The 18,152-nt window shown below is 37.1% G+C and overlaps 1 long non-coding RNA gene and 1 pseudogene across 1 annotated transcript; one reads left to right on the forward strand and one right to left on the reverse strand.

Moving 5' to 3' along the window:
- The first annotated feature begins 10,358 nt into the window (after positions 1-10,358).
- On the forward strand, positions 10,359-12,011 carry LOC113342998. The gene is made up of 3 exons (XR_003356975.1): positions 10,359-10,412; positions 11,595-11,750; positions 11,975-12,011. It is a non-coding gene; the product is annotated as an uncharacterized LOC113342998 (long non-coding RNA).
- Positions 12,012-12,973: 962 nt separating this feature from the next.
- Positions 12,974-15,741, reverse strand: LOC113343039 (annotated as a pseudogene).
- Positions 15,742-18,152: the final 2,411 nt, after the last annotated feature.

Consider the following 18,152-nt stretch of genomic DNA (forward strand, 5'->3'; position numbering starts at 1 on the left):
AACGTTTATAAGCGTTGCAGTCCAGTTGTTACAAATAAATAATATGTTGCAGAAAACAAAAGTCTGCTTCTGTGGTAGAATAGACCACGTTTTTTGCGACAGATTTCGTCAACTTTATGTTTTCCGTCTTCTCCTTCTCTATTGCCACTGCATTTTTCTTTTGAGGCACCTGCTTTCTATTCTGCTCTGTAATTACTCTCAACTCTCTTATTGTCTTCTATGTATCCCCCAACACCTATTCATACACAACATGTGGATATCTCCCGAGTTAATTACAAAATATCTTCTCATAACAAAGAAAAAATATCTCCATAATCTTTTATTTTATTCTCACGCGTCTTCCCTTTCTTAAATCCAAAACTTTCTCTAAACTAATAGATACGAATTTTAGGAGTTATTCTCTGTAGTTAAGGAAGATATTCTCTAGCCTACTCCCCACGTACTTCCAAATATAATTCAAGAAAACCCCGAAACTTTCTCCACCCCTGTTTAGTCGGGAAAGAACTGAAATCATGTTTTACTTCAATTGTAAACCAATTACCAACCCTGTTTTAGCAAAACAGGTTGGTACCAATTCAAAACCAACAAAAACTCTAATTAAATCCCTTAAAAAATTCATCCAGAAAGTTACGCAGTTGAGCTATAAATTTTCTTGCAAAAAAAATGTGAAGAATAAGGAGGGGTCATATCCAGAGTAGTGGTGCCTTTAGTAATTTCTATGTACTTGTCATTACTGGTCGAATTTAGATCGACAAGTTATCATTTGGTGGTACTCTTCAGTATCCGAATCTGTTAGCTCTGTTTGACTTGATCTGGTTAACTTGTTAATCCAGATCTTGAAAGATCTAAATAGGGAAAATGATTTCAATTGATTTTAAATAGAAAAGCCTTTGTCATGCTCAACATACATATCATTGATTAACTTCCTGGTATAAGAGAGTGGTTACCAAATAAATTAGTCTTTTACTGTTTGGAAGACGATCGAAATGGTTGAGTGTTTAAAGTCTTTAGAGAGGCTGAAGCAACTTAAGATAGTGGACCCTATCTTAGGATTCATGTGTGTCGGCCAGATTGGTTGTAGGCGCAGGGATACTGAGGAAACTAAGTAACTAGGTATTACAGGTCTGGCTAGTGATATGCAATAATCGCACGTTACAACATATCCCTCCTAGTCAGTGAACGACCATGGTGGCACTAACTGCATAGATTGTTAAGCGCTAAGATAACGATATCTCGCAAAGTCAGTAATGCGCAAAGATAGCGCTACACTGTAGAGTCAGTGGCCAAGTAATAAAGCTTATTGGATGACAAAATGAAGATTCATTAAGGAAGGCAAGACAAGGCCAAATTGACAAACAACATCCGATGTTGGCATTGATGTATATCCATGGAATTAAGTCTGACCAAAGCTTGGATAATGCAAGCAAACTAGTGATGCAAGAGTATACATTACTATGGTCGAATGATTGGCTAAGTAAAGCAAGAATGACGCATATGAGCAAATAATGCATGATGCATTATTGGCATCAGTTGGAAGGCATTTTGGCATGAGTTTATCTTAGCTTAAACATCCAAGAAAGTTCATATCAAGGCCATGGGATAGTGATGCGCAATAGTGGCGCATTATGGCTCAAGAAATAGTTATAGTTGGTTATTCGTTTGCGAGCATGCCAAGGATGCGAGACCAGTTGAAACGGTTATAAAGTGAGTTTACAACCATATTAGAGTGTACATAACCGTTTGGGATAGGTGTGGCATGAATTTTCTAATTTAGAGAAGGTGGTCAGTTATGCATAACTTTAGGCGATTACGGAAACTACCCCTTGGAAACTTGGCTGTCCAAGGCTTGTGAAAACGGTTGCATATAATTTTTAGCCTGATCCTAGCATGTATAAATATTATCTTAGATATCAATAAGTTCAGGGTTGTTTGATTGGAGAAGAACCACTGAATTGTAAAGAGAGTTAGGCATTCATCAAAGAGGGTGAATAACTTGTTTGGTCCATGCATGGACTGTTTGATGGAATCTTCCTCAATCCAATAAAATGGTATGTTGTGTTATATTTTTGTGTTCATTGTGTTATTGATTTATGTGAGATTTTTTAAGTACATTGGTGCATGGCAAACCTCTGGCAAACCTCTTATGCTTATTGGGGCATAAAGATTAGAGAGAAAAGGATAAAAACTTATGTTGATTCACCGAACCATGGAGTATCGACGGTCATGTCCCTTGAAAAATATTATGCCGCAAAATGGGCATGTGAGAGCTGGTATCAGAGCTGTGTTTTTGGGACACCGTTCTTGAATTTTCTCTCTTTCACTCAAGTTGGTGTAATTTGTTTGTTGAATTCAGTAATGAAGCATTTGGGTTTTGTTAGTATTGAGACTAAGAGAAGTTGATCTTGTGTGGAAAGATCAATTGGAATGAATTTTGAAGCTTGAGGTACCAACAAGCTATGAAAGTTTATGACAAAGGTGTCAAAATTCCTGTTCAAAGTGTTAAACGAATATGCGAGAATCATTTGAAATCCGGTTTTCAAGTGATTGCATGATAAAATTAAGGAGCATGCTAAATTCTATGGTGAAAGTCAGAAGTTTAAACCCATGTTTGTCACAAGTATATGAAGATTATGCATTTGGAATGAATGTCTTCGTAGTGTTATCAGTACCGTACACATTACAACTAGTAGTGAGAATTTTGTGAAAATTCGTGAACTCAAAGATGTTATTGACCTTTGAAGTGGCAAAGAAGATGAAGAACCTGTCTAGGCGATAAAATTAAAGGTGTCTCATTGTAGCCAGTTGGTGGAAGATATAAGTAAATTATCTCGAATGCATATACCTTGGTGGTAATGCAAAGTCTAGTTGTGAACCAGCATTTTTGTGGCAATGTGATGCCATGAAAGAAAAATTGGATGGACAGTTCTTATCTAACATAAATTTTATGGAAAGACTGAAGAAACAAACGTAAGTTAGGGAAAAATTGATACACCATGCTCTTGAGTTTGCAAAGAGTTTTCTGTGATGCTATATGTGCACAAGGAGTGTGCTTGCATATGGTTTATAAGAGTGGGATTGATATGCTTGGACAAGGGTGTCCAAAGACATGCATTCGTTCATAACCACAAATGGATGTTCTTGTTAATTACAAATCAACGATTGTTGCTACTAAGATTATTTTGGAGAAGGGACAAGAGAAAACAGATGTGCATGGACAGTAAAATGAGTTCCAAGTTTGAAGAAGAATGCGTTATTCTTTCTTCAAGGAACGTAGGCAGTGGGTGCCTCATATATAAGGATTGTGACCTTGTTTTCAATTGTCCAGGCGATTTGTCCGCAAAAGTCATTAAGTAATGTTGCTTACTGAGCTCTATGGTGATGCTCAGAATCACCAAGTTAAGTCTAATCCAGTTGTGCAAAGGTGCACAAGATTGTCTAAAAAATTCGGGTGTTAACTGACATGACAGATATGCAACATTAGCATGTGCCAGATAGGATTTGGGCATGGCAAAAATGCACAATATGCCTAAAGATGCAAGTTAGGCAGAATATTATTTGATGCAAGAAAAAGGGAAGGACAAAATAGAGGTGATGCATAAGAATATACATGCTCATTCTTGAAGAAATCTTCATAGAAGCTAAAGCAACATGAAATCCTCAGTTTGAAGGAGTATTCAAGTAAGTGTCAATTTTATTGTGCTTCGTTATGGGAGTTGCATAAGAACGTTGATAATTAGAAGAATACACGTGGCAATGTGATTTGCAACATTGAAGACAACATGTGCTATCTTGATTCCTTGTTTTTTGCTTAAAAAACGAAGATGAAGGCATTATTGCAAGATTTGTTAGGTTTTACAAGTATATAATCAGTTGGTGCGATTATTTACTCGAGTTTGATTATACTTTCAGTTTGGGTCGAGCGGACCTTGGTGTTGAGAATTGTATCTCTATATAAGGTAGTAGTGAATGGGGGTATTTGAGACGAGAGTTCTTGTCTCTTTAGATCAAAGTAAAGCTAGTTCACATGGAAAGATACTACATAAAATATTAAGCCAATATATGCAATAGAAGACGCTGAAAGTGAAAGAAGCAAATAAAGTTGATGGCATATGACCAATTTTTTGTTGAGAGTTATGTAGAAATGCGACAACATATTGGCAACGACGACATTGACTAACGCGGCAAGAATGTAAAAATGATCCCATCAAGTAAAATGAGATAAAATTCATGGCTTGGAAGAACATGTTGTTTTTCCGTTACCTTAAAGCGTAGCAGTTTGAAAGAACAGTGATGCATGTTGATTTCAAAAGCGCGTGAAGATGATGCCTTGTCCAAAGTGGCGGTGGGATGTCCCGGGTAATCCTAACGACTATACCAAAGTCATGCATCTCAATCATGATGTTGCGACAATGCAAGCAAAGAACATCAAGGTGCTGGTTCTTTGTACACAAATGGTGCAAAGATACGAGGTGAAGTTTGCAACATGATTTAGAAGCCAAATATAGCGAAGGTCCTGATGTTTGAAGAAAAATTACGAGTCTTATATAAATCCGGTTAGGTTGCTTGGTGCAACTAAAGTCAGAGAATGAAGGAAAAAGATTACGGCAATGATCATTGTGATCATTTGGGAAGAATCATTAAATGCGTACACTTAGGCGCAATTGATTCAAGTGAAATTCAAGCCTAATTCAGGGAATTGGCAAGAATAATTTCAATTTACACCTAGATATTGATATATGACTTGCAATAGATTTTAAAGCGGTTGCGACGCAACAACAAAGTTCTAGTTAGTAGGATCAACGACGAGGTAGCACAGTTAAGTGATGCTGATGCTAAGGCATAAAAATTGGGTAAATATATTTTTTAAAGCCAACTAAGTTTGGTGAATTTCAGAATGGTTCTGAGAATGCATGCAACAAAGATTTAGACCAGTATAGAGTTTATACTTGGTTGCGTTCAACGAGGACATTGAACAAAATGGCTGGGGGAGGTCTATTACAGGTCTGGCTAGTGAAGCGCAATAGTGGCGCTTTACAGCTTAAGCGACCTAGTCATTTCACATCCATGATGGCGCTGTACTGCATAGATTTTTAAGCGCTAAGATAGCGGTACCCTGCAGGGACAGTAATGCGCAAAGATAACGCGACACTGTAGAGTCAGTGGCCAAGTAATGAAGCTCATTGGCCGATACAATGAAGCTTCATTGAGGAAAACAAGACAAGGAAAAATTTACAAATGCAATATGCAATGTTGGAATTGATGCATATCCATGGAATTAAGTGTGGTCAAAGCTTGAACAGTGCAAGCAAACTAGTTATCCAAGAAGATGCATTACTATTGTCGAGCAATTGGCAGATGAGCAAATAATTCATGGTGCATTATTGGCATCAGTTGGTAGGCATTTTTTCATAAGTTTGGATTAGCTTAAACATCCAAGCAAGTTTAGCTCAAGGCCATGGCACAGTGATGCGCAATAGTGGTGCATAATGGGTCAAGTGACAGTTACAGTCGGTTATTGGATTTGCGAGCATGCCAAATATGCGAGACAAATTGGAAAGGTTGTAAAGTGAGTTTACCAACCATATTATACTGTCCCCGACTGTTTGGGATAGGTGTGTTGTTAGAGCATTGCTCAGTTGAACCCACCAAGTGTTGGTATGTCAAGTTTGATTGTCATATTTTAGTATCAAAACTCAATTAGAATCGCTTGATTAAATGTCCTAGAGTCAGCTTCGTTTAGGTCAAACTAGAAAGTCTAGGAATATTGAGACATACAATTATTATCTTGAAGACCTGAAGAACGTGAAGACGTATCGACTACAATGAAGACATCATCCTTCCACTAGAGGTTCGTGATACTGACTTGACTTGTTTTCATTCCTATCCTTACTTTCAAGTAGTTTAAGATTGAAAACATAATATGCGAGGTTATATTTAATATTATAGTATTAGAGTTGGTCATATTATCTTTTGAACTTCATAAATGCTATATCCACATAATCTATGTAACTTGTTACTTGATTGTATATTGGATATAGGGGTAATTTCATCCTAGGAAACTATTTTTTATTATATATTTAAAGGAAGTACATATAAGAAACTTGTTTGGTTATCAAAAAGAAATCAATAGGTGTTTTGGTCTGGTTTTCTATGAAGATCTATTGGATAACCAATTCGACCCTAAGGTGGGAATTCTAGTAGAACCGATCTTAACTTATGTTAAGAGTTACAGTAGAACCGATCCCTACCTACGTTGGGATACATGGTAAAACCGATCCTAGATTTTGTCGGAAGTCTTGGTAGAACCGATCCTTACCTATATTATAATGATCCCACTACAAATTGAATTATCAGGAACAACTTGGATCTCTAAGGATAAGGGTGATTTGGGATAGATAAAGGGAATTAGAGGATTAGGAGAAGAATCAGACGAATTGAGGGGATAATAAGAAGACATTGTTAGACCAGAAGTTGCAGAAGAATTTAGGGAAGATGATAAAGGTTTACATTATTCATTAGCTACCTCTCATAGGTGTACAACAGTCCATATATAAGGCTGGACGACACACTGCTAACGTGCAGAGCACGAGCCAATCACATGATTAACAATAAATAGATTTACTAACGGTCTGGCTTATAACTAGATAGGTCCTGCCCATAACCAAGATGGTCTGCCTCATGTAGGTTCATGAAAAATATTTACCTCTCCAAATCATCCTTGTCCTCAAGGATGTAAAATGTGAAATGACCTCGGCTATAGAAGATATAGGTAAGCTCGTCTAACGGAAGGCACTATTGTTGTAGCTTCCTAACGGACGCTGGAACCGCTGTGACACTTATGATCTCAACACAAAGCCCATAGCGACTGGTATCCTCTTGTGAACTGTTGAAACCATACATGCTAGTGGTTTCTTCTTCAAAAATAATCAGCGGAATCGAGCCACTGGTTCTTATTATCTCAAGGTTTAACCAACCAACAGTTTCATAAGTCACTTCGCAGTAAGTACTAAAAGAAGCATAAAGTGTAGTGCCAGTATTGGCCAAGGTTCCACCGCAGTTTCGAATAACTTTAAAAATGTCACTTCCACTAATCGTAAAAACACATATGAGAAATAAAGCTTCTTCACTATTACCAGTTGTTCGAGGGTGGCGAATTGTGATGAGTTGAGGAGAAGCAGCTAACTTGATGAACAACTCTGGCCAAAACCATCCAAGGACTATATACCTTTTACTGTGTAGTATGTATACCGCAAATCCGTGTAATGTAGTGAGAATAAGCACCTGTACAGCAACCAACTTGAACATAGTCACCATTCTCAATTTAAGCACCAAGACCCACAATAACTTGTCTCCCTCTTGTGAACAGTAAGGATCATAGCCTCATCTACTTATTTTGCCAAGGTACACAAGCCCCTTATCATCAGCACTCACAACTTGGTAGGCAATGGTATAAATACCTCTTGCAACATGAGTCTTGGCTGTGGTCCTTCCTTTAGAAATAACATCGGTTGACTGTACAATCACCTTTGAGTATGAGACAACCTTCTCCATTGCTGGCGAGTAACTCAAGTTTCTTATCTTCAGATGAAAAAGTCATCAACGGCAATAAAACTTGTATATAAATTTAAAGCCAACAAGGATAGATCATACTCTTCCTAGCTCCACCAAAAATAATCAAATAATTATCACGGTAATAAGAAGAATCTGTCGCAAGACTTGAAGCACTAGCTAACATTTTCCCACTACCATGACTATCACTAGTAGAACCTGAAGTGAGTATAACAACCTCCAACTGAGTCTTTAACGTATAATCATGCTCGTTCCTTTTACCATCCTCATGAACTCTTATAAACACTTCTTTAATTTACACCACCTGGACAATGTCATTCCAACTAATACTTTCTTGTGGTTGACACACTCGTCTCTACAGCAGGCAACAACAAGGATTTGAGTTCCGTTCAAATTCACAAGTGTGAAGCTCAATCAACTCACAATGCAAACTTACCTTTAGGATGTTGTCTCTGATAAGAAAAGCTTGAGTTAGTTCCAACCTGTTGTAATTCTCCTCTTATGTAATTAACAGCAAATAGGAAAAGATAGTAATTTTTTGGTAAGTCTCTCTGATAACAAAGACATGGTATTATTTAGGAACAAGAAACATTAAAAGGCAACAAGTAGCACATAAAAAGGGCCTAAATAGAAAGGGAAGAAAAAAGATAGATAGTGGGGGTGACGTCCCAATTAGTTATACAAGTACACCAGCAGCTCCTGCATAGGGGTGTAGATTTGGCCAGGTTGGGCATCTTGACCTGTTTCTTAATCCAGGTCAGGCCAGATAGGTCTGATATATTTAAAATGATTTTTTGGGAACCATGCTTTTTTTTGGGTATGGTGATTTGATATGCCACCTTCCCCCTGTAATTATAAGGGATGTCCTAAAAGGTGGAGATGACTAATTTTCTTTTAACCTAATTAAAATTATATCTAATTTAATAATCACCTAAACCTAATCATATACAAATCTAATCAAAAGTATCAAATTTTCTTCTTCTCTTCTTCCCTCTTTCCTAACTATTCTTCGTGGTCGACTCATAAAATTTTCAACCTCAAGTCAAGATAACGGGGAAAAAAAATTGATTGGTAATCATCGTTGATTCTAATATACACATTACTTTTAGTTCGTTTTTGATTCACAAATTTGAGTAATAATCGTCAAAATAGTGCAAAAAACAAGTTACAAATACAAATTCGGCTAAAAAATATTTTTTTCGAACCCTAGTTTTGCGGCCGAACTTTAGGAAATGAATAACAGGAAAAACACTTCGGTTAGTTGTTTTTTTTATCCGAAATGAACTACGGTCGGTAAGACCAAATTTTGGATTCGGTTAAGTTGAAAATATTTTCTTCTAACCGAATTCTTGTCTGTAACATTACTTGAGAATACAAGTTCGGCTACCTGTTCTAGTAGCCGAACTTTGGGTAAATATAGTTCCACTGTCGTTGCATGTAGCCGTACTTTCTGCAAGTGTAGTTTGGGTGGCTCTTTCGGTAGCCGTATTTTCTATCGGTAAAAAAAATAATTTGGTTATGTTGAATCGCAAATATTTTATCCTAAATAGTAGCCGAACTTTCTGTAAATGAAGTTCGGCTACCGTTGCACGTAGCCGCACTTTCTGCAAGTATAGTTCGGGTATCTCTTCTGGTAGACGAATTTTCTGTCTGTAAGACCAAATTTTGGGCTCGGTTAAGTTGCAAATATTTTCCCTTGACTGAACTCTTATCTGTAACATTACTTGAGCATATAAGTTCGGCTACCTGTTCCGGTAGCCGAACTTTCTGTATATGTAGTTCGGCTGACGTTGCAAGTAGCCGCACTTTCTGCAAGTGTAATTCAAATACCTCTTATGGTAGCTGAATTTTTGTCTGTAAGACCAAATTTTTTGGTTCGATTAAGTCGCAAATATTTTATCCTAACTGAACTTCTGTCTGTAACATTACTCGAGCAAAATATTTTATTTTAAACCTCACCATCACTAATTATCTTAACTTAATCATTATACTAATTTAATTAGGAAAGGTAATTTTGTTATTAACATAAATATTTGGATAAAGGGGTGTCTTCAGTTTGCTTCTAAATGTCTTACCAAAAGTAAAATCATGGTCTCCATAAAAAAAAACGATTAATTGGGGTATACCGAAAATAATTTGGGGATATTTTACTGTTCATATCGACATGGTTTTTCAATATCGGGAAAAATCGACATGGTTTTTCCATGCCGTCATGAACAATAAAATATCCCAAATTATTTCCACTATGCCCAATTAATCCTTCAAAAAAAAGCATGGTCCCCTAAAAATCGTTCCACTACCCAAAGAGCCTATCAGGCCGGATAGGCCAGGCCGAAACAATTATTTTGAGGCCCAAAGCCCATTTCATTAACCAGGCCAGGTAAGACCAGGCAGGCTAAACAGACTACAGGCTTTTTTTACTTTTAAAAATTCTATGATAACTAATATGATTCCTATTTAGATTTTGGAGATTGAATGAAAAAAGCCATGCTATTAAATTTGTAGGAATTACCAATAGGTACCATTATAGTGTTCTTAGTTAGTGGCAGGTCCACCCATTAAAGCCCACTAATCAGAGGTCCATAATTAAAAGAAAACATGAAAATGGACCAAATTTTTTAATCCCAGGTCCTGCACACGTGTAGAACATATGAGGACGTATTTTTAAATACCGAAAACACCCTTAAGTATATAAAGCAGTAACCAAATCCATTTCTTCTTCATTTCTCGATCTATTCTTCTTCTTCTTCTTCATTTTCTCATTTGTGGTTCGGTGAAAAGCTCCGGCTATGAAGATCTTCTGAGGTGTTGATCAATTCGTGAATTCAAAATAAGATTAATCGGTAGGTTCACTTCCTTACTGTTGGTATAGTTTAGGTTTTCATTTTCCCTTTCTTCTTCAAAAGCTAATTTTAATTTAGGTTTTTTTTCTTCTCGGATTAGAGAAATTTTTATGTTTATAGCAAAATCTAATGTTTAGGTATTAGATCTGATGTTGATTCGGTTATATTCAAAGTTTTGTCATTGTTTTTGGATTCTATCAGCGTTCTTTAATTGATTTTTGGGTTCGATCCATGAGTACGTATATGTAATACTGAAATATTTGTTTTGATTCTGAGGTATTTCGTAAGTTGATTTACCTATACTGATCTTTATTTTAAGTTTTTTATTGATTCTATCTTAATCTGAGATCCAAATCTCTTGATTTCATGGGAAAAAGAATTCAAAATTCAGATTTTAAGGTTCCGAAAAGAGGAATTAAATTCAGTTTTTTTGTGTTTATGATCTTCATGCTTGATTCGTTAATTTTTTACTTCAATTTTGGTAAAAATACTTTAGATCTAGATAGATAGTGATGTTTTATGTTCATTTCATTATTAGATCTGATATTTTAACTCGGTTTTGTTGGTCTTTGGTTTGTTTTTAGTTTGCTTTTGTGTATTAATCATCAGTACATATATGATGTACTGAAGGTTTTTGATGAAAATAGTCCAGATCTAGTTATAAAATCATGTTTTACGTTTGTTTCGTTTGTAGATCTAGAATTTTAGTTTCATTTTGTTGGCTTTTGGTTTGGTTTCAGTTTAGTTTTATGTATTAACCATCAGTACGTATATGACGTACTGATTTTTCTGTGTTTACTATGCTTCTATATGTTTGGTTTCAGTTTTTGCTTGTGTATTAAACATCAGTACGTATATGACGTACTGTTTTTATGAATCTTGATCGTAATTATTCGATTTTTTGGTTATATTTTGATGGTTTTAGCTTATTTGAACTCTCAATTTGATTTTCTAGTTATTTTCTTTCTTTATTTTCTCAAAATCATACTAATCATACTTGTTAAGAGTACTAAGAAGCTCTGTGTTGTAAGTTTTGTTGATTTGAATTGGATTGTTTAAGGAATTGTCATGATCTTCGTTGTTGTTGCAGTTTTTGAATCGTTTTTTTTTGGAATTGCTATTATGGATTATAGAGTGAAAATTGATAATAAATGTGCATATCTTGTTGTTCACTTGTTTCAGGTTATGCTAGATACAATAGGCCCTGAATTGCAAGTTCTTAATAAAAGTGAAAAATCGATTGCACTGAAGGCTGAATCATCGGTTGTTTTGACTCCGGATCAAGATAAAGAAGCAACTTCAGATGTATTGCCAATCAATTATGATGGATTAGCAAAGGTGTGCTGAAATTTTGGTTAAATCATAGTGTAATTTCAGTTTGGGCTTGGGAATTGTTGTCACATAATTCGAATATGTTTGCGTTCTGTTGATGTATATCGTAAAATTGGAAAACAATGATTAGGAAGAAGGATGACAGTGTAGATGTTCCATTGAACCTTCCAATTGTTGTCTTTGAGATACCTGTGTGACTATGTTATCCTAAGCTATATGATTCTTTGCAGGCAGTAAAGAAAGGAGACACCATCTTTCTAGGTCAATACATGTTCACTTGAAGTGAAACTACATCAGTTTGGCTTGAGGTACGGCACTGAACTCTGACATTTGGAGGATTCATCAATTCTTTTTTACATGCAGTTGATTTTTATTTCATGAATACGCAGTACGTATAAGGCGTACTGATAGAAACTTCTTTTGATTCTGTTTTATTCAGAGTTTTGTCACTTTTTTTTGTTTGATCCATGAGTACGTATGCGCAATACTGAAATATGTGCTAATTTATTTATAATTGATTCTAATAGATATGTACTTTACCTGGAAGCGGTGCAGCAGATATGTACTCGAATTGTAAGCAGCGGATATATACTCGAATTTGTAAGCAGTGCGACAGATATGTACTCAGATTTGTAAGCAGTGCGGCATATATGTACTCAAATTTTTTAGCATATATGTACTCGAATTTGTGAGCAGTGTGCCAGATATGTACTCAAATTTGTAAGCAGTGTAGACACACACGTTTGGTAGTAGGGGGTATTATGGTCATTTCTATTTTTTTAATTAATTTTGGACCTCCGGATAAAAAAAAGATTCTGGTTGGACCTTACTATAAATAACTATATGGGCTTTGGACCAATCAACAAATTTTCCATTAAATTTTAGGAACAATTCCAAGCCCGCCTATTTAAACTAATCAGTCCATGCGTCCCATAACATCATGTAACAAGTAGCCTGGTAGAGGTAGGTCAAGTATTTTCGGGCATTAGTTAGAGCCCTACTCCTACTAGATTATCAAACTAGAAGGAAAGAGAAGTAGCAACACACACATAGAATATTGATATCACCAGAAGAAACATTCAATTTACACATACCAAGTATAACAAGCTAGATCTCACTACTTTTCAACTTACTTTATTATTCCAGAGTAAAAACATTAAAAATAACACAATTGATACCGCAACTATTGTTACGAGAGAGAGAGGGGGGGAGGGAGAGAGAGACCTCACTACTTTTCAACTTACTTTATTATTCCAGAGTAAAAACATTAAAAATAACACAATTGATACCGCAACTATTGTTACGAGAGAGAGGGGGAGGGAGAGAGAGAGACCTCACTACTTTTCAACTTACTTTATTATTCCAGAGTAAAAACATCAAAAATAACACAATTGATACCGCAACTATTGTTATGAGAGAGAGAGAGAGAGAGAGATCTAAAGGGAGACATTTAATGTTGGCTTGATTAGAGTGATCCTAAGATGTACATCGCAAAGTTTGCTGGATTAGAGATTCTAACTTGATCAGTATAACTCACTACAATTCATTTCTCTTCCACCAAGTTAACCTTTTCTTCAGCAGTTCCTGTTTCTTCCTCCACACCTTCTTTTATGCTAACAACTGGCTTCCCTTCGACCTTTTGAGATCCCGTCAACCTTGCCAAAGTCACAAAAGAAACTCCTCCAAGAACATTATTCATACACCTCATGATGACAACTGAGCCCTTAAACACAACTGGAGGGAGACCCTTGGCTAACAAAAATCGATTCTGTTGAGAGTTTGATATCTAAAGTTACTGCTCAAACCCATATGAGCCGCCCAAGTCATTGCATTCAAAAGTGTAGGTGGAGGCTTGTTTGGTGTCTCAAAATTAGGATTTATCTTCTTTCTCGCTATAATCAATCCATTCGAAATAGCAGTTCCAACAAGTCCAGCAGCAAACCCAACCGCAACAAAAACAGCTCCTTTGTAAACAAAAGTCCCAAATCGGTCGAGAAGAGTAAACATCCCGGGTTCAAACATATGGCTCTGTGGACAGCTGGCAAAGATGGCAGGAAGAGATGAAGAAGCTGAACCCATTTTTGGGGCTAACAGATACATCAGAACAAAATTCAAAATTGATCCGACAACAAGAGTCGAGAAAACAAAATCCAGCTCGTTAAGCCCAAAATTAGGGCGAGATGCCATATCACCAAGAACACATGCACTCACACCTACAATTTCTTCCATTAAAACCTTAAACGGGAATTGTGGATCGGCAGCAACTCTGGATCTCCATCCATTCAGTAAAAGCCCTAAAATTCCAAAACCAGATGCAGAAAATTGGTTGTCTGAATTGCCATCACCATCATTATTATGTCGACCAGAGTCCTCCCCTCCACCACTGTTTCCACCTCCTCCTGTGTTGTGATTACCAATCCCACTGCCACTATTGCCACCAGTGTTCGCGGATAGTTCTGCATTTACAGAGAATTGGGGCTTTGAAGATTTGGATTGCAGTAAAGATAGTGATAGATTAGTAGGAGAAGGAGAGTTGAATGAGATATTTGATGGACTAGAAAGAGGGAGTGATGGAAGACGAGAAGAAGTTCGAGTTGAGAATTGAGAGTTCCCAGCAAGATCGTGTGGGTTTGATTGAGGAGAAAACCGAAGCTGGGCTACGGCCGCCATGCTAGCTAGTAGTTGTCCAGAACAGACCAGCTAACCTCTAGGCAATGATGGATGTTGAGACTAATAACCTTCTTGTGTTGCAAGCTCAAACCCTACAAAAAAGGAAAAGAAATAGTATTAATCAGGGAAGTACAACAAATGACGGCAAGTAATGTGATTCACAGATAAGCTTCACCTGCATAATACATGATTATGACCAAAAACTGTAGAAGCCAATTAATCAAGTACCCACAATCTACTCAAATCTAAAAATAAAATAAATGAAGAACATCCTAGTCTACATAAAAAGTTGGAAACTAGGAATAAAGATGCGTAAATGTTGGTATAGTTGTGCAAAGAAATTTTTTAGATAATGAAATGAAATTGCAAATTCAAAAGGAAGAGACTAAACACATCATGTAAAGTCATGATCGTTTAACAAACAACAACCAATCAAAATGTCATGAAATACCATGTATGTCACACTGTAATTCAAAAGAAATAAGACTTGTCAAAGCTAATTGATCAGAGACAAGAAGGAATATGAAGAAGGCATACATACTTCCTTCAATGACTAGCAGTTTGACAAAAATTAAAAAATGTCAAAGAACTCAAATCATCATATGAAACCCCCAAAATTATTGCATAAAGACACGAGTGAAGTTCACAGAAATTACATCTCCTTAATGGACCACTATTATGATTCATCGTCATTGACATAATAATCTAATAAACAAACTAGTGGTTTGAAAACCCTAGGTGGAAAGAATCAGTGGTATTAATAGATTGCAACTTATCTAAACCACAGAAGTCATATAAGAAATCAATTGGACCACATCTAAGTGCTTATCATCCCTGATTTCTCAACAAGGGTTTATAGAAGAAATTGCATCAAAATTGAAGGGGACAACGGGTTCTAACACCTAAAAATAATCATACATCAAAATAAACATCTACATACAAATATTGAAATTATAATCAAACATCACAACTGCAGGAAATAAAATACAGATTCTAAAATCATGGTTAGAAAACAACAATCTATAGAAATCAACAGAGATTATAAAATCATGGTTTTGAGATAAATGAAAGATACTCTTTGATTCAGCACCTAAAACCCTAATTTGTTCCAAGGAGAGACACAAACTAGATCTAAAACTAGATTTTTATAATAATCTAAATAAACCAAAATGTGAGAAACTTAAGAAGAAGAAGAAAAAGAAAACTGAGTGGAATTTTTATACCTGAGGGTAAAGAAAAATAGAACAAATAGAGAGAGAAGAGCACAGTGATGAACAGTCACAGACCTTTTTAAAGGGTTTAGGGCATTGTGAACACTCAAATCACGGAGGCATCCGAATGCTCACAACCAATCATCGTAATCTAGAGTGATTTGTGATGATGATATCTTAGTGTTGATTCCTTGGCTCAAAACCTTCGGGTTTATCACAGCCTCATCTAACAACTCCATGCGGGGTGTTTGCGCACGGGATATAGGTAAAAACAAAGGAAACAATACATACAAGTAAAGATCCATGGGGTTAGGCAAGTATAAAGTGCTGAAATATAAACAAGACCGAGGTCTACGTGGTTCAGCACTAAGGCCTACGTCCACGGGGTTTGTTGTTTCACTATGTTCTTCACGGTTACAAGAGTAGTCGAATGACTTTTGGGCTTACATGTATTTTCTCTTCTAAAAGATTAACTTACACTCGAAATCTCTCTCTCCTTCCCTTCCTGATTTTTCCGATCCCCTTTCCTCTTGGTGGAGAGGGGATATTTATAGGGTTAGAGTGTGGGACCCCTCTCTGAAGGCCGTTGGAACCTTATCTTCTAGTGTCTTGTGTCCATCACGCAGAGGTCTGCGTTTGCCACTTGATCACGCAGAGACATCCTCGCTCGTCCCACGGGTTGATCGACACGTATACTGCTCAGAGTGTTTAATGAGGGTAGTTGAGATGCCTGCTCGTGTCAGACAAGTGTCTTCTGCCCCTGTCACGTCCGTGTCAGCTAACTTTCTCTCCACCGTTGATCTTAGCTTCTTTTGGGGATGAGATAAAGTAACTCCTTGGGGTTTATTTGGTGTTCCATAGTGCATCGTATTTTGATGTCTTGGCATGCATGCTTTCCACGTATCTTTCTATATACACGTGTCTGATGGTGAGATATATGTATACTCAATTTTCCCCTTTTCTTCGGGCTTGAATGTTTAATGGGTGCATTGAAGAAAACAGTCGTTGCATATTCTTCTATCTCTCCTAATAACTTTTCCTAGATACTTGGGCACGTCTTTTATTTGTGCATTAACTGCTCATGTAACGGGCACGTTTCCCATTCCTCCATTAATTTCCTTTTCTTTCTTTCGGGTATATTAAGGAGAGAAAGAAAATTAATTTCATTCTTCCTAAACATTCTCTCGGTTTTCATTCTTCGTTCTTCAGCACTTAAATTCTCTGTCAGTCTTCATTCTTCAGCCCTTAAATTCTCTGTCAGTCTTCATTCTTCAGCCCTTAAATTCTCTCCACCTTAGCATTAATCACGCTTGCTTCCTCTTTATTTCTGATTTGTTCTTTCTGCTGCTGTTTTTGTTGGTAAGTTTTTCTTTTCTTTGTTTCCATGGTTTTGTGCTATGTTGATTTGTAAATTTTCTGCTACTGTTGTTCCTTGTTTGTGATGAAGAACTTCTTTTAATGCTTGCATGCTAGTTTGCCCCTGTTCTTCGTCTTAAATCAAGGAGGCCATTGTTTTCTTGTATTGAGTTTTCAGGGGGATTTTATGGAATTTCGAGCATGTATGCTAATTTTAGGGTTTCTGCGTTATCGTGTGTGGATTGCTATTTATGTGGTTTTTTGATCGTTGGTAATGTCCTTGAGTTTGTTTTTGACTTGTTTATGATTAATCTTTTCGCAGCCATGTCTGACCGTCCGCGGCTTCCTTATCAGACTCCTGGTTCTGGTCTATCGAGATCTCCTCCGCGTAGAGAGTCTCAAGATGATGTTCGTAGAAGTCGAGTTTCTTCTGGGGCGAAGGCCTCATCTTCTAGGGAAGAGATTCCTTCGACAAATCCTTCTGGGGCTCGAAAAGTCTTGATCGCGCGGTGTCTCGTCCTCGTGATGATGTTAGGAGTACGCAGGCACCGACTCGTGCTGTCGCTTTTGATGTTCCTCCTCTACGTTCTGTAGTGCCCGAGCATCATCTGCCGCCCCCTCCTACACTTCTTTTAAAGGGAAGAATACGAAAGGTGGTGTTCCGAGGGCTGAATCTTCAAAAAATCCTTCTTTGAAGAGAAAGGCTTCCGAGGCGTTCATTGGTTCATCCGGTCCCGCCGAGGAGGATGAGGCTGCCCCATTGATACGCAGCGTTTCGGTCAGCAAGAAAAAAGTAACGTTCAAGCATATTGATCTCGAAATTTTCAAGGAAAAGCATGAGCTTCAAGCCTTCGAGGTTCGTTTCTATGCCCCTGAGGATGATATTACTTATGAGCTTATCTCAAAGTATGAGTTCGATGAATTTCATTTGTTGACTACGGTTGGAGCGTTCGAAGCTGGTCTTATGCTGCCGTTGTACAAGTCAGGTGATTCCTTCTACTATGATGTGCTTGCTAGTCGTGAAGGCTCTTCCACCAATACTCACAGCCGTTCTGTATCGCAACTATCGGGGAATTATCTCCGCGCCCTGAGGGTGCTATCTGCGGAGTAAGGGGAGACGACAATGACTTGTTACGTTCCCAATCCCGCGGAGAAGGAATGGTATACTCCT

This window comes from Papaver somniferum, unplaced genomic scaffold (assembly GCF_003573695.1).
Source record: "Papaver somniferum cultivar HN1 unplaced genomic scaffold, ASM357369v1 unplaced-scaffold_52, whole genome shotgun sequence".
Taxonomy (NCBI): Eukaryota; Viridiplantae; Streptophyta; class Magnoliopsida; order Ranunculales; family Papaveraceae; genus Papaver; species Papaver somniferum.